At 46.5% G+C, this 25,750-nt stretch overlaps 1 pseudogene; it reads left to right on the top strand.

Annotated features, from left to right (window-relative positions):
* Positions 1-145: 145 nt before the first annotated feature.
* Positions 146-1,479, top strand: LOC117021239 (26S proteasome regulatory subunit 4-like; annotated as a pseudogene).
* The last annotated feature ends 24,271 nt before the right edge of the window (positions 1,480-25,750 follow it).

Below are 25,750 nucleotides of genomic sequence, written 5' to 3'. Positions count from 1 at the left end.
GCCCTCGAAACACTCACTGGGGACTGGCCACCAGGACATGATCAAGCAGGACAGCAAGCAGGGGAGGCTACCTGGGCAATGAGCACACTGGTGACTAAGAGTTAGAAAGGACTTTGGCAGTGGTGGCGCAAGCAGCAAGATCAAGATGGGTCAAAGTCAGAGTGGTGGTCATGTCCTGGAGGTGGCAAGAAGGATGACAAGGACAAGAAAAAGAAATATCAACCTCCCGTACCAACTAGAGTGGGGAAAAGAGAGGAAGAAACAAAGGGACCAGATGCTGCCAGCAAACTGCCACTTGTGACACCTCACACTCAGTGCCAGTTAAAATTAATGAAGCTAGAATTAAAGATTATTTTCTCATGGACGAAGAATTAGAAATCAGGAACAAATGAAGCCTTTCGAAGAAAAGCAAGAGGAGGAAAGATCAGAGGTAGATGATCTTAGGGGGACCCCGATGTCGGTAGGAACCTTGGACGAGATCATTGATAACAGTCACGTCACTGTGTCTACATCTGTGGGCTCAGAACATTACAGCAGCATTCTTTCCTTTGTAGACAAGGATTTGCTGGGGCCAGGCTGCTAGGTCCTGCTCAACTACAAGGTGCATGCTGTGATAGGGTCGCTGTTGGACGACACGGACCCCTCGGTCACAGTGACGAAGGTGGAAAAGGCCCCACAGGAGACCTATGCTGACACTGGGGGATTGGACAACCAAATCCAGGAAATTAAGGAATCTCTGGAGCTTCCCATCACTCGTCCTGAATATTACGAAGATATGGGTATAAAGCTCCCTAAAGGCATCATTCTCTATGGTCCACCCGGCACAGGTAAAGCCTTATTAGCCAAAGCAGTAGCAAACCAAACCTCAGCCAACTTTCTTGAGAGTGGTTGGCTCTGAACTTATTCAGAAGTACCTGGACGATGGGCCCAAACTCGTTCAGGAATTATTTTAAGTTGCTGAAGAACATGCACAACCTATAGTGTTTACTGATGAAATTGATGCCATTGGGACCAAAAGATGTGATTCAAATTCTGGTGGTGAGACAGAAATTCAGCGAACAATGTTGGAACCATGCACAGTTGGATTTGATTCAAGGGGGAGATGTGCAAGTTATCATGGCTACACCACTGAATAGAACCTTTGGATCCAGCACCTACCTGACCAGGCCGCATTGACAGGAAGATTGAGTTCCCCCTGCTGATGAAAAGACCAAGAAGCACATCTTTCAGATCCACACAAGCAGAATGACGCTGGTCGATGACGTGACTCTGGACGATAATCACTGCTAAAGATGACCTCCGTGGTGCTGATGCCAAGGCAATCTGCACAGAAGCTGGTCTGATGGCCTTGAGAGAACATAGAATGAAGACTTCAAAAACATCTAAAGAAAATGTCTTTATAAAAAACAGGAACGCACTCCTGAGGGCTCTATCTCTAGTGAACCACAGCTGCCTTCAGGAAATGGTTGGGGTGCCTGACCCTTTAGAGGGGTGAGGTTGGAATCGATGTTCCAGTTGATCTTCATGAGCAAAACCTCCTGTGTACTGTGTAGCTTTCCGAACATAGTACGCAGTGCTCTCTTCCCAATAAAGCATATTCTTTCTCAAGAGAGAGAGAGAGAGGGAGAGGAGAGAGAGAGGAGAGAGAGAGGAGAGAGAGAGAGAGAGAGAGAGGAGTTAGAATATATTCTTCAATAATCAGGATGACCAAAACTAATGAAGAGCTTTTTCGTGCTATATTATCCAATAAGCATGGTTGTATGTCTAGATATTTGAAATATGGTATAGCAATTAGGGTTCTCCAAAGAAACAAAACAAGTAGGAAAGATGGGAGACGGAGATGGAGAGGGGGCGGGGGAAGAGGAGGATTGGTGGGAATAGGGAAGTGGATGAGGACGGGGATGGGGAGGAGAAGGGAAAGGGAGAGGGAAAGGGGGGTGAGGGATGGGGAGGCGCATGGAGAGGAGGAGAGGGAGAGATGGGGCGTGGAGGGAGAGAGAGATTTAGTTTAAAGACGGGCCCATGCAACTCTGTGATTATGGGGCAAGTCAGAAATTGGTAGGGCATCCCAGAAGCTGGAAACTTGGGCAAGAGTTGATGTCCCAGTCTTGAGGCACGATTCCTTCTTCTCCAGGAAACCTCAGTTTTTGTTCTTAAGGCCTTTAGCTTGATTGGATGAGACCCACCCACATTTCAAGGACAATCTCCTTTACTATTTGAAGCCAACTGATTGTAGGTGGTAGTCACATCTACAAAACACCTTCACAGAGTATCTGGACTAGTTTGTTCACCAACCAACTGGCACCAAAGCAAGCCAAGTTGACACAAAATTAACCATCATATAAGCCAAGAGTCATGTTTTCTTTCAAAGGAAAGTGACCTAAGAAAGATGGGTGGGGAGATCTCCAGGGAAAGGAGTGTACCTAGGGAAAGGGAAAGAAACAGAAGCAGGTGAAGAGGGGACAGGGGATGGTACTTTTTACTAAGATCATGTGCTTCCTTCATAAAGGAAACAGAGAAAGTCAGTGGTGTCGATAGATTTCTCAGGGGCGAAGAGGTCAGCAAGGCCCATTTCCTGCACTTAATGGATACTCCTTCTTCACGGCTAAGCAACATTGTCAGAGTAAAACATTGATTAACCTTCCATCTCTGTTGCCTGTTTCACTTTCAAAACGAAGACGACCTTCCAACCAAGCTGCTGTATATTTTCCATGATGGTGTTTTGACCTCTGATTTCTCAACCCCTTTAATTTGATCACAGTGAACAAACCACAGAGCACCTGAGCGGCTGTTTTGTGTGGCAGAAATGAAGTCTGAGTTGTAGGGTCACTTGGATAATGAGTGGGAGGTGGGCAGACCATGAAGAGGCAGGCAATGCACTCATCCTTTAAAACCAACGTGGGGAAATTTCATCCAGTCCAAGCAAACTTAAATAGAAGCTACTGGAATACATATGTTCCTAAAAAGAAAAGCTGCATTACAATACAAATGCCTTTATTATCCCAAATTAGCTGCGAGAATCCTTTAGAGATTTGACAGGAGGTAAAAAAGGGGACTTCTTCCAACATCACAGAAAAGAAAAACCCCAGGATAAGAATATTCATACAACACAATTTTGTTTTCTAACACATTCACACAGTCTTTTAATACCCAACAATTACAGGCAAGGATAAGAATGAAAGTTGCTGCGGGAAGTGACAATGAAAGGCAAGAGAATTCATACAAACATTAAAAGAAAAAAGAATCCAGTTAAAGTCCCTTAGGACTCCGACCTTCAGGGGGTCAGCATGAGGGGGTGTCAGCAGGATGAAATTTATTTCAGGGGTCAGCCTTGTGTGGGGGTACACCTTTGTCCTTGGCTTACTAGTCAACATACTTTTAAATAATTCAAACTGCATGTGAAAGGCAACGGGCAGCTGCTGAGTGGGGCCTAAAGATAAATAACAAATGGCCGTGTTTTCCAATATCTTATAATCTAGTAAACATTCACTTACTTTTTCTGAACAGTCTTATAGCTTTTTTAGAGTCTCCTATGTTCCCCAGAAAACTGACTGGTTAGAAAAAAAAGGCATAAATGATGTCTATACAAGACCCCTACTTATGTTACAGTGTTATAAAGATCAGCCCACACTGAGGAAGGTCCAGTCCTGCCTTAACATGAGCCCATCCGATTCACCTCAGGGCTAAGTAGAAGACACTATATTGGCCCCTGTGGATTACATAAAAAGAAGGTGGAACACATCTGTTGACCTCAGACAGCGTGCACTGCAGTGGAGAACACAGACACGTGCACATAAACAATGGTGAGCAGCAAGGAGATACAAGCGGAGTGGGGCAGGGACTAGGAGAAAGGCTAACAGCACACTGGAAGCTGGGGAACTTCTCGTGGAAAATGGAAGCAGGAAAGTAACACTGGCTGAGATCATGCTGTGCGTGCAGATGCCACCCTGGCCGCTGCTGATGCTATGACTTAAAAAGGACTTGAATGTCACTGAGTAAAAGTGTTCCAGGCAAAAAGAACAGACCAAACAAAGGTGGCAGACAGATGGAGTGGGAGGCGGGCAAGATGTCATGAATAGACTAGGCTCACTAATGGCAGCAAACTCTGCCTCGTGCTAATCACAGAAGGCTCTCTCTACAGCCTCCCTGAGCCTCAATTTCCTCGTGGGTAGATTGTAGATGTTTAAAGGTCTTTGTCAAATGGTGATGATGCAATGGGATGTTCGCATACTGCCTGACACCTTTAAGGGCTGTATGTTTGTTTCAAAAATGAATAGAAATAGATAAAGCATGCTGCTAACAGGTTTTTTAGTTAGCCAATCACACTCCTCTAATTTAGTTCCTATCTGCTCCTGTGCAATATTCAATGGGCCTGTTCAGCCTCTGTCTGCAGTCGGCATATCAAGTGTCCGTGGGCATCATCACGGTCCACACAGTTCCAAACTCACAGCTATTCCCTCATAGTCCCAACATGAGCCTCGTGTACAAATGCTCCAGAATATTTGCTAACTGTCACCACTGCCTGCTGGACAACTAGAAGAGAGCCTGAGAGGGGCCTCCAGGAGCTGCTGGCCATACCGCTTTCCTTGAAAGTAAAAATCTCTACGTGAAAATTACTGAAATACTACAGACTAAGTTATGTGAGGTGTTAACAAGGTCTCTGAAAGCTTCAAGATGCCTCCTAGGCTAATGTCCAAACCCACATTAGGAGGCTCTGCCAGCAGAAGAAGGAGCTGTGTTGAGCTGCTGAAATGGCTCATGGGACTGCTACAGCAACAAGGCAAGACGGACAGTCCAATCCACCGAATGCTGTCACTTTCACAGCATTTGCCCCAAAGCCTGAATTTAAAAAAAAAAAAAAGTACTTTACTAAACAATCTATTTATGTGGTTGAATAAAGGTAGATGTCAACCAGCCATAAATAGGTTTTAAAATAATAAAAAGATATGAGGTCTGATGACTTGGAAAATACGTCTAAAGCCATGTTTTTGTTGTTGTTGTTCTGTTGTTGTTGTTGTTGCTATTGTTGTTGTTTTCATTAAGTTTATTGGGGTGACACTGGTTCACATTATATAAGTTTCAAGTGAACAATTCAATAACACATCACCTGTACGTTGCACTGTATGTTCACCACCCAGAGTCTAGTCTCCTTCTGTCACCACAGAATAGGACCCCTCTGCCCTCTTCATCCTCTCCCCACTCCCTTCCCCCATGGTAACCATCAAACTGTTGTTTGTGTCTATGAGTTTGTTTGGTTTTTTGTTGTTTGGTGGATTGGCTGGTTGGTTGGTTGGTTGGTTGGTTGGTTGGTTGGTTGGTTGGTTGTAAAGCAACGATTTTAAATTTTTAAAAAATTTAAACTCTCTGCTGATTAAAAAGAACAATAAAAACTCCTCTATCCTTTCCAAAGTTGAACATATTCACCGTTTCTCTGAAACTCCATTAATAGTCTGCACCCATTCGCACCATTTCCCCCTCATACACATAAGTGGTCTTCCTATGCAACGATAGTACATATGTACACAGATACACAGACAGATGTTATATCAGCCGGGCTTTTCCCATATACATTTACACTGACTTTTCTCCAACTGCACAAAGTGAGAGGTGTCATGAAAGTGAAGTAGTGTTTGCGTGGAAGCAGAAGGTGACACATACTGGACGATATTGTCTTCCGCACACTCAGATGCCATGGGCCCTTGAAAGAAAGATTAAGGAGTTCCCCAAAAACGTAGTAGGTGGCATCTTCCAGCTTCAAGACCTCACCTAAACTGACAGTAAAGAAGTGAAGGGATTATAAACCAACAATGATGCAGGAAAGGAGAGGGAGGAGAGAGTGCAGCAAATTTAGAGGAGTGAGAAGCTGTGAAGAAGGCGAACTGATGGGCCAGCACACAGGGCACGACAAACAAGAAAAAGAGCATGTGAGCCACCGAGCTCAGGAGGGTGGTCACCCAGGCAGAACTCCAGAAATATCAGGACTGAGAAGGATAGTGCCTGGGAATCAGAGCAGATGGCCCCCAAATCACGAAGCATGGATTCACGATGGTGCCAGGCACCCCAGAATCTGCAGTACAACCCTCCCAAGATGCTGGTGATTCTGCCCAAGTGCCAGCTAATGCACATGAGCACATGTAAGGTGGGCTGGGCTCAGCTGGGACATCTGGAGGTTAGATGTATCCAAAACATTTTCAACTTACAATAGGTTTATCGGGATGTAACCCCATTGTAAGTTGAGGAGCATCTGTGCAATCAAACCAGGAAAGCAGAGGGTAGAGGGAAGAGTTCTGGGTAGGAAAATGAGGAAATGATTGGAAGTTATTTTAAGGAGGACTCAATTTCACATACTTTGATTTCCAAGCAGGAAAATATCTCCAGGCAAAAACGTCTAGAACTTCACCCTGAAACATCTGACCACTGCAGGAGAAAGGACCACATATTCCAGTACACAGAAGTCCCCCAACAAAGTGCCCCTTCTTTTGGGGTTGGGGGAGGTGTCCAGGGAAAATTAGACTGCACAGGTGATTACACAGATTGGGAAAATTTGGTTAAAACTGAGAATGTGATAAAGGCAAAAGGACAAAAGTAAAAGCAGTTAGAAACTCCAGTAAAAAACAAAAGGATGAACAAGAAAGAAAATATAGGGCTTTACTTGGTTCTGCTTTGAATAGTATTTGCATATTCACAACAATGAACTACGTGTATATTAATTTTCAACTTAGATACTTAACCTATAGAGAATGAATGGATGAGATATTTATACAGAACAAAATTAAAACATTATTGATCTTGATATTTTTAGAAGTAAGAAAGAAATGACAGAAGTTAAGAGGCAAACGAGAAGAAAGAGCTGAAGGAGAAGTCAGGATGCAAACAGGGGCAGCCCTAGGACATGCGACCTGGGCTGTCACACAGAGCCCCATGTCTACAGGGCCTCAGGCATGGTTTAATGCTCTTTCAATATGCGTAATAACTTTTAAACAAGGATCCCTAAAAATTATGTAAGGAATCCTGGGGCTGAGTGCAAAATTAAAAGCTGACATAAACACAGTACTTAATAAAAGTACACGCTAAGGTCTACTTATACTTCTTACACTTACAAAGCATGCGACAATGAAGGTGAGTTCTGGCCATATTAAGATATTGGGAGGAAGGTGAGGAGACATGTACATCAACTAAATCCTTATCTTCCCCGTCAAAATACAGTACAAACATGATATTTAGGGGTTGGCAATACCTGACAGAAGAAACAACTAAGAGACCCAAGTAGAGGCTCCTGAGAAGGGCGGGCCAGGAACCACTGCTTCTTATTAGAGGTCCTGATATGCTTTGTTTTATTTTTTCAACCTTGGGCACACATTACTTTCATTTTTAAATTAACTTTTAAAGGATAATTTAAGAATCATAATACAGCAAAGATATATTCTATGAACATATTGTAAAATATAATTCTATTAAGCAACTAACCATATATATAAACTTTCTAATTTATTTAATACAAATGTTACATAATTTACGTTTTAGAACATGCATGACATAGTTTTTGCCCTCCAGGCACCACTCATGTTATAAATCACATTATCTCAGCCAATCAAGGTCAAGGCTACACGGAAGAAATTAGCAAAGCTGAGTCGCTTATAATGGTCACGTTTGCTTTAAAGGGCAATTTGTCCCATTTTACCATAACATTGTTTTCAAAAGGCAGGCATTTGCAAATACCTGTACACTTTTCAGCAATTGGTCCCTGTTTTGGTGAAGGACAAAAGTAGAGCTCTTATATTCTGGAAACTACCTACTTACTTATCATTATACTAAATAAAAATGGGGGCAGTGGGAGACATGAGGACACAAATAAGGACTCGGATCCATCAGCCTCTGTCCATGACATTTCCCACTACCAGATGCAAGCACAAGAGGACTTAATTTTTAGCAAGGATGAGTGACCTTCCATGAGTGGTTACAATAACCACTTTGTGAATGTAGATTCAAAATATGAAAGCAAAGTGTCTGGAAAGGAAAGGCTTGGGTGGCACTATGAACACCCATGTCATGCACAGAAAGTGGAGTGGGCACTGCACAAGCACCCAGTCCTGGACTCTCACCTCAGACCAAAGTGTCACAGAGGCCATACACACCCCTGTTCCCAGATGCAACAATCACACAGGTTAACCAACTCTTAAAAGCTCTACAAGCTCCATCAAACTCCCCTTCCCAGTACAAGGTTTAAAAAAGAACAAAAAAAAAGAAGACATACAGATGGCCAAGAGACACATGAAACAATGCTCAACGTCACTAATCATCAGGGAGATGCAAATCAAAACCACAATGAGATAGCTGGTCAAGATGGCACAGTAGGTAATCACTGTTCTTACCTTCTCTCATGACCACATCAAAACTACAGACCCATCACAGAGAATCGCCTGAAATCTTGCTGAACCATAGTCCTACCACTAAGGACATACAGAAGAAGCTACTTTGAGACTGGTTGGAGGGACAGAGACACAGACCAAGCTGGTCCCACATCTGCATGTGACCATTAAAAATTGGGAGGGATATCTCAGCTGCGGAGGACCCCCAGAGAAGCAAGGGGTCCAAGTCCCTTCCCAGCCCAAGGTTCCAGGGCCAGGGAAAAAAGTCCCCATGAGTTCTGGTTGTGAAAACCAGTGGAGATTGTGGCTGAGTGAGACAGATGGTGGCTGGAGTCCCAGGCACTCCTCTTAAAGGGCCCATATACAGACTTACTCATCGATGGAATCACAGGTTCTGAGTTCCAGCACTAGAGCAACAGCTAGAGATTTGACAGGGACATACGGTGGTAGGGAATTGAGTTATCAGGCTTCAGGATGGGGCTGGAGGGGCAGCTTTCTCCCAAACAGAGGAGCTGGTGTAAACCATTGCTTCTTTGTTGAGCTCTCCCTCTTCCCTTCATGCAGACACAGGCAGCTGCCATATCTGAGTCTCCATCATGCTGGCTAACACCTTTCATCCACCCTACCCTAGGGATTCCCTGAGACCATGCCCCACCCAACTTTCAGGTACACCCAAGCCACTTCCAGTGGAACCCAGGCAAGCAGCATTTGGCTTGAGCATGTCTGATACCTCTGGCTGAGCAGCCCTAAGCCTAGCACTAATTGCAGCCAGCCCTGATTCATGGCTTGGCATCTTGAGGCACCTCTAAGCACGGCGCAGGCCGCTTCCAAGGACAACACACCTAAGGAGCAGATTGGGCAGTCACCAGATCCCTGCTGAGTCAGATCATGCCCTGTAGGATCAGCCCCTGCACCACAACTCCTCCACTGTAGTCATGGCCAGTCCTCACAACAAATGAGCCTAAGGGTCAATCCCTCCCATTGACATGCAAACAGCTACCAAGGCTCAACTACAAGAGAAGGGCACACAAAACCCACACAAAAGACACACCTGGAGTGCATGGCTCAGGTGACCAGGAAGACTGTGCCACTGAGCCCCACAACACACTTACTATATAAGGCCACTCTACTAAGACCAGGAGACACAGCAGCACTACATAATACATAGAAACTAACACAGGGAGACAGCCAAAATGGGGAGACAAAGAAACATCTCCCAAATAAAAGAACAGAACAAAGCTCCAGAAAAAGAACTAAACAAAACGGAGACAAGTAATCTACCAGAGTTCCAAACACTGGTTATAAGGATGCTCAGTGATCTCAGGGATAACTTCAACAAAGAGATAGGAAATTTAAAAAATGGAGATAGAAAATGTAAAAAAGAACCAGTCAGAAATAAAGACTACAATAACTGAAATGAAGAATACATTACAGGGAATCAACAGTAGATTAGATGAAGCAGAGGATCAAATCAGCAATTTAGAAGATAAGGTAATAGAAAACATACCATCAGAATAGCAAAAAGAAAAATGAATCCAAAAAAATGAAAGTGCAAGGGGCCTCTGGACAACATCAAACATAACAACATTCACATCATAGGTGTACCAGAAGGAGAAGAGAGACAGCAAGGAATTGAAAATCTATTTGAAGAAATAATGATGAAAAACTTCCCTAATCAGATGAAGGAAACAGATATTCAAGCCCAGGAGGCACAGAGTCCCAAACAAGATGAACCCAAAGAGGCCCACACCAAGACATGTCATAATTAAAATGCCAAAAGTTAAAAACAAAGAGAGAATATTAAAATCAATAAGAGAAAAAGCACTTAGTTACCTACAAAGAGTTCCCATGAGACTAGCTGTTGATTTCTCAACAAAAACTTTGCAGGTCAGAAGGTACTGGCAGGAAAAATTCAAAGTGCTGAAAAATAAGGACCTACAACCAAGATTACTCTACCCAGCAAAGCTATCATTTAGAATCGAAGGACAGATAAGAAGCTTCCCAGACAAAAAAAAAGCTAAAGGAGTTCATCACCACCAAACCAGTATTACAAGGAATCTTAGAGATATTTCTTTAAGACCAAAAAAAAAAAAAATCAAAAATATGAATAATAAAATGGCAATAACTATATATCTATTAACAACTACTTTCAATGTAAATGTATTAAGTGTTCCAATCAAAAGATAGGGCGGCTGAATGGACAAGAAAACAAGACCTTTACATATGCTGCCGACAAGAGATTCACTTCAGATTGAAAGACACACACAGACTGAAAGTAAGGGGATGGAAAAAGATATTTCATGAAAATAGAAACAAACAAAAAATCTGGGCTAGCAATACTTATTCCAGGGGGATAACTGCATAAACTACTGGGGTTGTCAAAAAACATATACAAGTGGACACTTTGGTCAAGCATTAGTTTGCCATAATCAAAAGCATATGAACGCTGATGGTAACCACTTCAAGCATCTCTTGGAATTGGAGATGTCAAACATGACTTGTATTCATCTTTTGTCATCGGCATATATCGAGTATTACAATTTTAAGTTTTCCTTTCTTAGTATGTATACATTTTTTTGGCACCCTCTGTATATAAATGTCTAACCACTACACTGTACACCTGAAATTAATATAATATTGAATGTCAACTGTAAGTGAAAAATTAAAAAAATAATAATTTAAGAAACAAAAGGACAAAGAGATCCTGGCATGAGAACCAACGCCCACTAGGCACGTAAACCAAAACTTGGCGTCTCCCAGGTTTTGCTCAGTGACTGTCTTTTTGTAAGTTGTCTTACTGCTGCGATGACCACATTCCCTCAGTGTGAGCGAGTTCTCATTATCAATCACATGATGACCCTGGTGTTGTTTTAACCTAGTTGATGTCACAGCCACTCAATGATGTCACAGAACATAGGCCTACAATCGGGCCACAGGCAACAGAAGCTGGGTAGGGTGGGGGTGGGGGGCTGAAAAGAAAGTACGACAGCACACATTCTTCCAGACTCTGGTGGCCTTTGAAGTTTGGAGACCTGCCACATACCTCAATGTGAAGGACATTTTTTGAGGACATAAGTTGGAAAAAGAGGAAAGCCTTGGTGTCTGGTTATTCCTGAGGAAGCCAGTCCTGTCCCAAATAAATGGCAGTTTCTGGGCAAAATAAAAGGCCTGCCCCTCCAAGCAGTGGGTCCGTGCCATGCAGCCTGACTGCACACGCCCAGAGCATGGGAGGAAGGTGACAACCACACAATAGGACACATGGCAGGAAGCAAGCGGGGGAGGAGGGCAGCTGGCCGAGTCTCTCACCTGGAGTCACTGGCTGAGTAGGAGGACAGGCACCAAAGCAACAACGTCAGAACCAAAAGAAAAGCGGACACGGCAGGATGAGGCACAGGAGGTGGCCACTTGCAAAGGCTGCAGGAACACGAGGCAACAGGGTTACTTCGGGCTCTGGAAGGAGAAGGTGGAACATCAGAGAACAGAAGAGATGGGCTGAGACGCAAGTTGACTTTCTTGCTTACCTTCCCCTGAACTGTGGTGCTCAGTCACTTCTTCGGCTTTTAATCTTTCACGTGGAAATAATTTCATACGAGTTGCAAAAATAGTACCAAGGACTGCCACACACCCTTTACTCAGGTTCACAATTTAATGCTTTTCCACTTTTGCTTTATCATTCCCCTTCTATATATATTCATTTGCTGCCTGGAAAGCAGAAGAAATGTTACTATTTATCAGAAAGCAGTGCAGAAATAAAACAGGTAATCCTCAAAAAAAAGGTAGCAGAAAAAAATGTTTTCATATTTTTATATGTTATATACCACATAATGTAGCCATTATATTTTTTCTGAACCTTTGGACAGTGGGTTGCTGATCCCTGCCTCTTCACCCGAAATCCCTTCATCACGCATTTTCCAAAGACAAGGACTCTCTCTTCCATTACAATAAACAATTCAAAGCTCAGAAAAGTTAATTTTATTTGATAGAGTTGTATCATCCACAGCCCATATTTAGATTTCACCAGTTGTTCCAATACCATTTGGTACATCAGTTTTACCCAGATCCAGAATTCAGTGTAGGACCATGCATTGCACTTAAGTTGTCATGCCTCTTTAATCCCCTTGATTATAGAAAGTTCCTCCACCTTTCCTGCTCTTGCAGAACATTGGCACGTTTGAAGATTTCAGGCCTGTTGTCCCTCAGCTGGCATTAGGTTCAGCTCATGCGTTTGGGGCAAGAATGATAGGTAAGAGGTGCTTTATGTGCTCACAACAGGAGCGGCATGAGTGAGCTTGTCCTATGATCGGTGATGCTTGGATTGCTGGGTTCATGTGGGGTCCCCCGGCTTCTTCACTGTAAAGTTACCATCTGTACCTTTGTAATTAATGAGCAATCTGTGGGAAAGACTTTAGGACAATGTAAGTACCCGGTTCCTCTCCCAACTTCCATTCAATAGTTTCAGCATTGTGGGTGGTTCTGGCCTGAATCCATCCTCATTCTGATGGCTACACATGGTGGCTTTCCAACTCCAGGCTTTCTACTTTCTACTTTAAGGAAGAGCTCTCCTTTCTTCCCCATTTATCTACTTATCACCACTTTGGACTCAGGGTTTCTTACAGAGGGTTCAATGAACGACAAACCTTTGCTGTCATCTTTCATTTTGATGTTCAGATTGCCCCTCACTTGGCCAGTGAGAGCTGCTCCGGTCTGTCCCCATTTCCCTATGACATGTCCCTATCACTTTGGGAGCACATCCTTATGTGCAGACACAACGAGCTGTCGAGCTGTAGCAGACGCCCCTGTATTATCCCTCCCTGGCCCCAAAACCTGACATTGCTCCAAGGAGTGCTAGTTTATTTTGTGGAGCATAATATTTAGAAACCAAGATGTAAACACACAGTGCACTCACATATTACCAGTTTGTAATGGGGGAGCATTCGAGGTAAATGGAGGTCTGGGGGGTGGGCTTTACAGAAGGAGTTTCTAACCGCTTAGATGCAATTTAGTCATATTTTAGCAAGTCCGGGGGAAGTGTTGTCCACAGCGTCCCTGTTTTTCTTTTCCAACAGATGTTGCCGTGATGGCCAGGCAGAGGCTCAGTGGTCCTTGCATCCCGGGTGTGGCCACCACGGCAGAAACACCTGCAATCGGCCACTCCTCTGACCATGCACTCAGCCTCCATGCCCGTCAGGAACAGGGAACCGCCCCACTGGCTGCCCCGTCCTTCTGCTTTTGGCGAGGATGCTGTAGCCCCCAACAGGCGCCGTGCGCTTGTGCTGTAACCACGGAGCCCACCGACACCCTGAACTCAGGCTCTGAGCACTACGGTCACAACCAAGGCAGCCATGGCCAAAATGCCCGTTCTCTGAACGCTTCTCCCAGACTCCCTACCAATCCTCTTCCAGCCTTTCTGGGTCAACCTCCAAATCTAGCTGTTTCCCAACTCCTGCTGCCACTGGCTGAACCTCACCACATAAACCCAAATGTTCAGTGACATGTCATTTCAGCAAACACAGTACAAGTAATTTGGGGGGAAATGCATGGAGTAAGCCAACCTCACGGGTGGGGTTGGCTGCTGTTGCTGATGCCGCTTCACAAACGTGGGAGGACGGGTCTAGACTTCAGCAGCCAGGGGACATGGGGACAAGAAAATATTCATTCTACACAGTGAAGTTCAGCAAGCACTGTAAAAATTTTGCTTCAACAAATTGCATCTCATGCCATTTTAATTTCTAAAATTCTTCTCACAACTTAGGGCAGGAAGGCTTCGATGGGAAACTGTTTCAATGAGACCTCTTACAGACGTCCTGCCTATTAATTCAAAAGAAACTGAAATGAGGACTCTCAGCTTGTCACAGATTGCTGTCTTAGGTCCATAGAGAGATTTCTACCAGTGTGGTAATGATGTTCATCACTCAATGATGAAATCGTTTCATATTCTCCTACCTTTTGCTCCTCAATTTTCTACAGTGTATATGTATTACTGTTGTCAGAAACTCAAAAGGTAATAGTAGACATGGGTTTCCAGACAATGAAAAAACAAAAGAACTTGTCATTTCCAGTGCAGTTGAGACTCACTACAGGCTAGTCCAGGATGCTTGTGGGGACAGCACTTATCAAGGCCAGTGACAGATTCCACAGCTGAATGTGAACACTGCAGACAGATGAAACTTCTTAAACAGCAACTATACAAGAACTCACCAGTCTTACACTCAACAGTTTTAGTTTTGAAAGACTACTTTACCTTGTCAGACCCCAAGAAGACATCAGCTCCTTTGGGACCCTGGGGGCCTGAGCCTCCACTTGCCTGTGGATGAGGGTCCCCGCCAAGTGCCACAAGGAGCAGGAAGAGGGTACCACACACGATGGTGCTGCTCTGGCTGCACCAAGTGCCCCAGACAGTCCCCTGCACTGCTCTGTGTCAGCACATCAGAGAAACACAGTCATTCAACCAATGTTTCCTCAAGACCTGCCAGGCTCCCTGCTAAGCATCAGATACAAAGGTCACGGCATATGGTCCCTGCCCCCAGGCTCTGAGCAGAAAGGACAGGATGAAGAAGGCAGTACACTTAAGGAAGAGATGGATTTCTGAGGGAAAGCTCTTTACAAGAGACAGAAAAGAATGAATGAAAAAAGGAAAGGAGGGAGGGGAGAAGGAAGGGGGAAGGGAAAGAGGAAGGGAGAGGGAGGGAAGGAAAGGGGGCAAGGAGGAAGAAAAGAAGGAGGGAGAGGGAAGGAGGAAGGAGGAGGGAAAGAGGGAGGGAGGAAGAAAGGAAGGAGGGAAGAAGGGGGGAAGAGGGAGGGAGGCAGGAGAGAGGGTGGAGGAAGGGAGGAGGAGAAAGGGAGGGGAAAGGAGAAGGAGGGAGGAAGAGGGAAGAGGGAAGGAGGAAGGAGGAGGGAAAGAGGGAGGGAGGCAGGATGGGAGGAGGGAGGGAGAGTGCACGGAGGAGGGAGGGGAGGGAGGGGGACCCCACACTGGGTCCCGTGCATGGTGCCCACTTGAGCTTTGTGCGGGGGAAGGGCAGCCTCTGCCCTCTCTCCCCACCAGATGGACACCACCTGATACATGTCTTTTTCTCTCCGCCAGAGTATAGAACAGCTCCTGCATCCAGTTTAATACATATCTGGCGAAGGAAAGAATTAATTGACTTTTTGAAGTGATCATTTGGAAGAATAGACCAAGTAATTCAACATAAGGAATGCTGTTGATATCACCCTCCCGTGCTTTCTCTACCCTGCAAATCATACTACACGCGTGCGCACGCACACACACACACACGCACACACACCCAGCAGGCACCTGACCACTGACACAAATAAAATCCTTAGAATAAGCATTAGGGCCAAGGGACGACACCTGGACCGTGATTTTGAAGCGCAGGGTGCCAGTATCAGATGCCCTCCTGCGTTTGGACCCCACAGACAGGTCCTGGAAGCACTGGGGACAGGAAGCATGTCTGTGGTGCTGCTTGGCCCATTGCCCCTCTGCCCTCCACACCCGCTGAGTGACCCTGGCTAAGTGGCATTACTGGCCCTCACTGTAAAATGGGGCTCACTGTGAGGCAGTGCAGAGAAGCTGGCCTTGGCGCGCGTGTTCCTAAGTCACAGCTCTTGTCATACGTATGTCTCCGATTGTGCCCAGCCCCGTACCCCCCACACTGAGAGCCCAGAGACATCACCCATCTACTAATCGAAGCCAGCCCTGTTCCCAATGGTGCCCTTCAAACATGACTTGTGGAGACACTCATTTGGTCACCAGTACTTACCATAAGCACTTAACAGGTGGCCGGTGTTGTGCTGGGCACTGAGAAGCAGTGTCAACAGGCCCACGTGACACCTGCCATCAGGAAGCTACCAGGGTGGGGGGCACAGGGGTAGCCGCTGCAGTGGGGACAGTGCGGGGTGCTTAGGGACACCGGGAGGGACCGGGATGAAGAGCTCCTGGAGCCAAAGGCTGCATGGGACCCAGTCAGGTGAACAGTGGGAAGGCTGCTCCCGGCAGATGGGGCAGCAGGTGCCAAGGCCCACAGGTCACTGTGCTGTCTCAGGGTGGAGGACAGTGGTGCCAGGTGGCCAGATAGGCTGCGGCCCCGCGCCTACAGGGGAGCTATGCCATGGAGGTGGAGGGAGAACAAGTGCATCAGGTTAGAGCTGCAGGATGGATGCATCATAGGACGAGAGCCCAGGACAGGAGCGGAGCCCAGGACCAGTGAGGTGCTGCTGTGCTGAGTCCGGCAGGCCCTCAGGATGGCTCAACAGGGACAGCGCCCATGGGGCAAGTGACAGGAGATGGAACTCAGAGACGTTTAGGAGGAAAACCATGGGGTTTGTGGTATGGGGTGACAAAGAGGACAGTGTCAAGGATGACACCCAGGGTCCCTGAGACAGGGAAAACCGGCGTAGGAGCACATCTCGAGGAGAGACCACGAGTCCTGTACGGGGCCTGCTGAGACGGCCCAGTCCCCGGGCTGTGGCCATGGACATGGCAGCTGGACGCGGAGGAGGTGACATTGGTGCTCAGTGACGAGGTCTGGGCTTGCTAGGACACAGGCGGCGGTGACTGGCTCCTGCGAGTGACCAAGGGGCAGGCTGTGCGCATGCCCTCAAAATACTAGCAGAATAGGAACAGAAAAAAAAAGATTTTGAAAGAACTTCACATTTTCTATTTCAAACAGTGCAAGAGACTTGTCCTCGTGCGTAAGTTCAGTGCTGGCTCGAGCCACTGTTACGTCTGCTTTGCGGTTTGGAATGAATCTGCATTTGGGTTTCTTGGGCCGGGGAGGGACAGCCATCAGCACGCTCAGGGCCCTAAGCATGCTGGTCCAGCTCTGAACACAGACATCACCCCTGTGACCGCAGAGCCACCATGAGAAACACGGGCTCCAGAAAACAGACAGGGTGGCCCTCAGCACAGGTGCTCGCTGGGTCCGCAGGTGACAGCATGGCCAGGAGCCAGGTGGGTGATGATGGCACTTCCTGAGCCCCCACCTTCAGGACTTTGCAGGTGCCATCTATTTAGTTGACTCTGTAATTCAGAGTATGCGGTCTGGGTGCTGACATGTTAATTCATGCCTCTTTAATGCACAATTTCCCCATTTAAAGCTGAGGTTTTAGAGGCCACACCTAAAATGAAGTCCAGACCTGGATGGGTCTTAAGGATAGAGGCTGCTCTCCTGGCAACTGCCCAGCCACACCACACAGGTGGCCCAGTGCCTCCGCCACTTGTGTCACAGAGCCACAGGGGAGCCACCACTTCTCCTCTGTGCCCGTGGCCTGGAAGGCGCTCAGACCTCACCCACTACCCCATCCCGAGGCCACTCTGGCTCTACAGGGGCAAGCCGTTTATAAAACTTCTGAAAAGCTGAGGTGAGGGCCAACTTCCACGTCACCTTGAGGGTTTCCTCAGTGGCAGCCCACCATGGCTGAGGGTCAGCGTGCTGGCAGGGGAGGGCCCCAAGCCCATGAAGCTGCCTCTCCACGCGGGCGTTCTCAGGAAAGTGCACCCTGGGCCCTTGTCAACAGGCTGTCCTCTGCGGGTGTCCGCGTCCTCGGGGCACAGTGAGAAGCAGAGTCCCTGCCAGCTCAGTGCATTAGCAGTGCTCAGGAGCCCCGCACTGAGATGGTGTCGGGAGAGGGGGTGGGGAATTCTGCTCACCTGCCGAGAGGAGTTACTGCTTAACCAAGCCATGCTCAGCATGAGTGATAAGAGACCAGAAAGTAAGAAACAGTTTTCTTCCTTGGAAGTTAGCAATTAACTTATAAAAAGCACAGAGATTTGCTGGGCTGATTGGACAAAGGTTCTAGAAGGTGGCACTCACCTTTCACTCACCCCATGTCAGCAACTTGCCATGTTGCAAGGAGAAAGACCCAGGGGACCTAACTGAAGTGACCTGTGGTGGACTGCACATCTCCTGGCATGACGAACATGAGTGACAGCCCAGGGTCCACTGGCAGTTCTCCCCTCGTCAAGCTCAGCACACCTGAAGAGGCCGCCTCGCGCCCTGCGCAGCCACCCGCCGTGTGTGCGTGCTCCCTGAGGCTGCCGTGGTGTGCCCTGAGGCCTACTGGGAAGGAAGGCCACCTCTTGGTCGCTCTTCAGATGAGAAGTCCGGAACCCACACGGGGATAGTCTCATTCAAGTTGAATTCTTGGGAATCAAAGAGGGAAAACTCTTTTCTGGTATGGTCTTCTTCTAAGCGACCGTGGAGGTCTTGAACTTCAGGCACTGTGACAGGGGTGACACAACATGCAGAAGAGCAACAGCAACAGTGCCCTGTGTGGGGGGCATATGTCACCCACCTGAGAACTGTCATATCTGTCAGGATATGAAGTCCCACAGTTTGACCAAAGACATTATCAGAGTGCTGTGGGCAAAAACTCAGGCGCACAGAAAACCCAGATGAAGGAGCCCCTGTCACTGCAGTGACAGTGGTGCTGGGTGTGTGACGGCCCCGGCTCCTGAGAGCCCCCCACACCTCACCTTCTCACTCCGCCACCTCCTCTCCATGTGCTTCCAGATGAAATTAGGTATTTGGGAACCTGAAGAAGACACATTTGTGGCATTTATCTTGAAAAGCAATCAACCAACCTTCTAAAAGAAAGAGTTCCCACCTCTTTCGCGTTGGCTGACTGCCAACACTAAATTTCTGATTCTGTTTGATGGTCTTCACGTGCCCTGTGTGGGGGGCATATGTCACCCACCTGAGAACTGTCATATCTGTCAGCACCTCAAAGCCATCTCAGGTGACTCAGGCAAATACTTGGAGCACCAGGATAGAGTCACAACATCCCAGTAGTAGATTCAGCTTTAACTAAACCGGTGGACTTGATATTTGAAGTCATAAAAACGTGACCAGAGTCACCTACTGACATGGAACTGAAGACCATCCACCCACAAACAGCTGCAAGACAGTTACATCGTAAAGCCCTTCCCTCGCCCCTGGTGTGAGGGACACGCACTGTCCCATACCAACTACACACGTATACACGGACCAGGACAGATGGACAACAGGCCCCCAAAACGCACTCTGCCCAATGAGAAGCTTCCTGACTCTTCACCCTAGTTGAAAATCTCCCACAGAGCGAGCAGAGCTGGCAGTGGTCCTTCCAGTTGCCCTTCCTGGTTTCACAAGAAATTGGTGTGATCTTCCAGTGTACACGCCATACCCTCCACCACGCATGTGCCTAAGCACACATGGGCATGCACGCATGCATATATGTACACACACACATACACACATACTACATATGTACACACGTGTACACACCACACACATGTGTACTTTTGTATATACACATATGGACATGCGAATATGTACAAGCATGTGTGTACATCACACACATGTATACACACCACACATATATATGCATATATATACATACACCATACACACATATATACACACACACATATACAAATATATACACACCACACACACACACACACACGTATGCACACGCACATGCACACACAGCCCCACTCCAGGCCCAGCACTCCCTAAACCTCCCTGAGTCCCTGGCCAGTGACACAAACAGTTCCTCCAGTTGGCACGTGTTTCTGCTCCTTCCCCAGATCCCCATCTGCCCAGCTTTTCCCAGTGCACCCCACCCTGTCTCCAGACAAGTGCTTTCCCTCAGGCCACAGGTCTAAGTGGATTTCCGGCTCTGAAGTCTGGCTTGCATTTTTCTACTAAATATATCATTCCTGTCTTTGTTGTTTTTGTTTTGTTTTTTGTTTTTTTGTGTGGTTTTTCCAATTCTCTGAGTTCTTGGGTTATACAGGCACATCTATCATCTTAGTCAACTGCCTGTCAGTCTCCTTTTGCCATTGGTCTCCTCAATATAAATCTGTACACAAATGCACGATAACTTACAAATGCAGCCCGGCGACAACGACCATCCCAGAACCCTGGTCTCTCTTCAGACACGACCTCTCTCAAGGAACCCCAAGGAGTGTTTGGGGCCACAGCCCCTCGGTGCCCCCACACAGCCTGTCTCCTCCCTGCCCCACCATTCCTGCTCCAACCAAGCTCTACCACCCACGGCTCTGAGGGCCCTGAAGCAGCCACGCTGCGCGAGTTCACAGCACACTAACCCTGCCACAGCCACCGCAGACTGCACCTCTGGGGACATATTCCCAGCTGTCTGCACAAAAGCTGTCCCTGTGGACGGCAGAGATGTGGGTTCCAAGGGATCACCCCTACCCCACCCCCCAACGGCCACCAAATACAGCCTCGCTTCAATGGCAATAGAAGCCACTGCACAGGCCTGCCCCACCCCGGCCAAGGGAGGAGCGTGTCCCTGTCGCTGTTGTGGGCACTGCCTTTGCTGTGGGGCTCAGCAGTGAGTGCCCCTGAGGCCTAGGCTGCAGAGACTAGCAAGGCAGCGTCTCCTCCGTGTGTCCCCATCTGCTCATGGAGGCCAGACACTAATCGGGGGCAGGCTCCTGCACATGTGAGCAGACACCATATGGTCTGCAAGCCGGTGTCCCCCACCCTGAGCAGCCCCCCAAGTCCCCACGCAGCTCCCAGGCTGGACCGTTGCTCCAGTCTCAGGCTTCACTGAGATGGATGTGGTGTGGGACACCGGCCTGGCCACCCAGACACGCTTTCTCCCACACTTTTCTCGCCATCATACTTTACACTATGTCCCCAGCCTCTGACACAGTGATTTTCTAAGGGTGAAGGCATGTGTTGAAAAGGCGAGTGAAATGAATGAGGCAAAGAGGCGACATCCGGAACACAGAGATGCTTTCCACCAACTCCGATCAGCCATGCTTCCCAAAGGAAAGGTCAGTTCCTGAAGCCTGGTGCCGCGGAGCCCAGCTCCACCACGCTCCCCAGGAAAGCACTGGCATCAGGGGCCGGCTGGTGATGTTAAACACTGCGGAGCCCCAGGCCCTGTGCATGCGGGGCTGCTCCCCCGTGTGCTTGCTCTCTGAGTGCACGTTACAGATGAAGGCACTGATCCAAGGAAGCACGAGCCCCAGGGACACATCTAATGGTGGCTCAGATCCGCCCGTGCTCTGTCACAGAACCGCAGCTTTCCTCAGCACCAGGAGGTGTCCTAGGAGAATGGGGGTGACGCAGCAATACCTAGGGACCAGGAAAGCTATTCCGTAAGAGGTGACTGCCACTTTGTGGCACCGTATCTGTCCTAAAGGAAGCATGTCGGCCCTGGCTAGACCTGTAAGTGTGCATCTCGCTGGTCTCAAGCGTCAAAACCTCCTACAGGGACAGTCTGCAGCTCATCGTCCGTATCAGGTCCTTGGCACCTGGTCACATCATGGAATCTCCAGATCATTTAAGATCAAGCAACATATGGAACAGCTCAAAAAATACTCTACAAATTCATACAATGTGGGGAGTGACCTTTGCAACTCCTGGCAGTGGCATGTCCCTGCTGCCCAAGCAGAAAGGGAACTCCAAGTTAAGTTTAAAAACTCAGTCTTTGATGAGAGCTAAATAAAGACATCCCTGCCCCATCCCTTCCCACTCTGGCGGGGTGCGAGGGCCACATCCCATCCCCGCGATCACAATCCGACCCTTTAGCCTCTGGTCCCATCCAAAAGTCTAAACTAAAATACATGATATTTTTCACAGAGTTGATCAGTTCCACCCAAAAGCTGCTGGTTCTGCAGTTCTAATGCCTTCACCAAACAGAACAGGAAACAGTTGCTGACATGACTGTGATAAGGACTATCTGAGATAGAAAAGATGAGTGTTTTCAATATTTTCAAGGATGTAATCCTCATAATTAAACAACATGTACCCAACTAGTGACTTCAAACCATGCCCCCTTCTATGTGGTTTTATCACATTTACTATCTCTACAACTAAATATCCAGTGATGTGCAAGGAAAATTATATATATTCTCAGGATCCATTATACTAAAAAAAAAAAAAATCACAGTTGTTTCATTCAAGTTTTTCTGGTTCTTAGGTGCTGGAGGACAGAAAGAAATGTACGGATCTCCATGAATATTTCTATTTAAAATGAACTCTAGCCACCAACAAACTCACTTAACATTTCTCTTTAATCCTCCTTTCCCTTCCTAAACCCTCTCTCTGTTACACAATCTGTGTAACCACCCAGAGCAGGGTGCAGCCAGCATCACATACAGCATTTCACAGACTCCTGTTTTTCTCATATTCATCCGATTTCTGATCCCCACTCAACCAGGGAGAGATAGAAAGAAAGATAGAAGGCACTGAAGAAAGACTCTATTAATTTTACAGCCATTCAATTAAACTCTTCCTCCTGCAGCTTCTAAGTTCTCATCTGGCCATCTGGGAGCAAGTGCCAAGACACAACCCTAAGACAACAAGCACAAGGCTTGTTTGCATTTTGCAAAGAGCTGGAAACCAAATACATGTTTACCACCGGTAAATTCCATGAGTGCCCTAATTAAACATCATATGATTCTATACATATATTCCAGCCCTGCTTTGGCAGTGGGAAGAAGGAGAATGCTTTCTTCCTCCCCTCCGCCTCCCCTACACCCAATGTTAAAATTCTGTTTAATTTAAATCAACAGCAAAGATTTTTTTAGACATAGTGTAACATATTGGTTACAGCACAGATTCTGGAGCCAGAACTCCTGAGTCAGAATCCTGGCCATGTCACTTACTAACTGTGTATATAACCTTGTGCAAATTACTTCACATATGTGTGCCTCAGTTTCCTCAGCTATCAAATGGGGGTATTACAGGATATCTACATCACAGAAGCCATGAAGATGAAATAAGTCATCCTTTGTAAAGCCCGAAGTCCACGTGTAGAGACAGGCAAGGGGCCATATATCTGTTGACTCTCAGTCCATCCCTAAACAAGCACACACACAGACACACACACAAACACACAGACATATAAACACACACACACACACACAGAGAGATACAGACACACACACACACACAGAAATAAATATAGACACACAAACACACACAGACACACAAACATGCAGACACACACACATATAAACACACAAACAGAAACACATACACAGACACACAGAGACATCCAGACACAGAGACACACGCACATACACATACACACACACAGAGAGACACACAGACACATGCAGACACACACACACGGATACATACACACACACACAGACACACACACACACACACACACACACACACTTCCTTTCCACCATCTTTCCAATTCAGTTATACGGGAATTTATCTCTGACCACTTTTCAGAGATTATATTCTTATATCACTGTAAATTCACAGATTACCCATGTTATATTACTTTCCTTTGCTGACACAATGATTTGCTTTCCCTGGAAACACTGTTTTCCTTTACTTATTTTACTTTTACCACTCTCTCCCTTTACTTACATCTCTATGTTCTTATTAATTCAATTGCAAATCCTCCTCTTGTTCAGTAAACCTCCTCACAACACATTCAAGTGCAAGTGTGCACCACCTCCTCCCCTCTTCTCTTTGACCTGGTCGTACATGTTTTTTTTAACATCATTGTCTCATGGTCCACTTAGCAGTGCTACCGGAGAGAGGAGAGCCAAGTGTGGACATTCACTCCACCGTCCTTGCCTAGAAGTCCAGAATCATTTAACACAGCCTACACCTAATACCTTTACCAACTGATGGCTTCATCGGGGTTGAGGCTCTTGGGAAACTGAAATACAAGGAGGAAGAGATGTTGCTGAAAATAGAGATGAGGGATCTGTTTTCAGAGCCCCTGGTTTTAAATTTCCTAACCTGAGCTCTGGATTGATCCGAAGGGTCTAGTGGGAGCGAGCCTGTCTGAAGAAAGATGGCCATGCTTGCAGGAGACGTGGGCACCGCCTCACACACAGCACTGATCTTGCCTCTTTGCCCTTGGCCACCACTGTTTCCTGAGGTCACCTTCAGGCAGACTTCCCTGTGGAGTGGCATTCCTCAGAGTACCACTACGTGTACCTGTGTCTTCTGTCTAATACAGAGCTCATGAGGAACTGTTTCTCTATGCTCTGTGAATCAACTTCTTCTCTTTCCAAGCATATCCATGTTTATCACTAGATGACACGTTGGTGCCTCAATTCCACAGCCCTCAAATGACCCAGGGTCCAAGTCTGGTCCTCGGAAACTTGTGAGGTAGGGAGAGTGTGCCACAGAGAGGACCCCATTCTTCTTTCTGGCAACTTTCTTGCCATTCAGGGCTCACTCCCAGCCACAAGTCCTGGCCTGCATGTATTGGGAAGAGTACTGGCTGAGTAAGAAAAGTCTGGACTCTTTCAACTACCCGTGGGCAAGTGATCAAACCTCTCTTAAGCACTTTCCTACTTGCCAACTGGACATAACCATGTTTGCCTTCAAGACTATTATGATATTTATAGTTAATAAATACAGAATTTCTGTTTCTACATTAATTAATTAAAACATTAATGATTTAATAACCTGGAAACATACCCACAATACAATTTAAGATACTAAATAAAATATGAAATTCCTTTTGAATGCCTATCTGGGTTCTCAAAAATGGGGAAGGGGGCAGCTCCCCAAAGGCCAGAAGTGAAGAGGGAAACAAAAACCAGAGTGAAAACTGTGTGAGCCCCACTGTGACAGCCAAGAGCAGTGGAGGGAGGAGCAATCTCAGGTACCCAGAGGAGCCTGCAGGTGAAATCAAAACTCACACATGAAGATACAACTCTCAAAGAGAACTCAGAGAAACAGTTGACTAGGGGACAACTCACCCCCAGAACAGACAGAGAAAGAGAGAAAGCATTTCTATCTCTGATTGGGTTTTAAAAATAAGGCCCCTCTGGGAATTCAAACTCCAGGTCAGAAGCTGGGAGATCATGAAATCTTGGACCACCTGGAAAACCAATGCACAACTTCTCTGATTCTCAAACCCCAGTTCACACCAGCATATGAAGAAAGAAACCACCATCAATGGGAGTCAGCAGACAAAATAAACAGCAGGATTCAATTCTTAAGAACTTCTGATAATAGAACTATTGTATAAAGACAGAAAAAAATAAAATTTTAAATAATTTAAGACAAAAACAAAATGTAAGAAACATAAGATGCTATTTTTGAAAAGGAATAGGCAGGCTTAACTATACATAGAGCTTATAGCAATAAAAAATAAAATTGATTAAAATAAAACACTCCAGTGGTGAGTTCAAGACACTATTAGTACAAAAAAAGGAATTTAGGTGACGTCATAAAAATGGCAGAGTGAGATGAGATTTTTTGAACTGTCCACTGGAATTTACAACAAATTGAACAACTATAACTCCACAAAGGATTCCCTGCACAGCAGTCAGGCAAGACAAAGAGTCTCCCTACTGAATTCACCTAAAGGCAGGGGAGGAGGGAAGGGAGAAGTGCGGAGACAGAGCCACGCTGGCGCAGGACGCAGACCTGGCT

The sequence above is a fragment of the Rhinolophus ferrumequinum genome, chromosome 4, assembly GCF_004115265.2.
Source record: "Rhinolophus ferrumequinum isolate MPI-CBG mRhiFer1 chromosome 4, mRhiFer1_v1.p, whole genome shotgun sequence".
Classification (NCBI taxonomy): Eukaryota; Metazoa; Chordata; class Mammalia; order Chiroptera; family Rhinolophidae; genus Rhinolophus; species Rhinolophus ferrumequinum.
The sequence above is the reverse complement of the archived record's forward strand: the minus strand, read 5'-3'. Positions and strand labels throughout refer to the sequence as shown.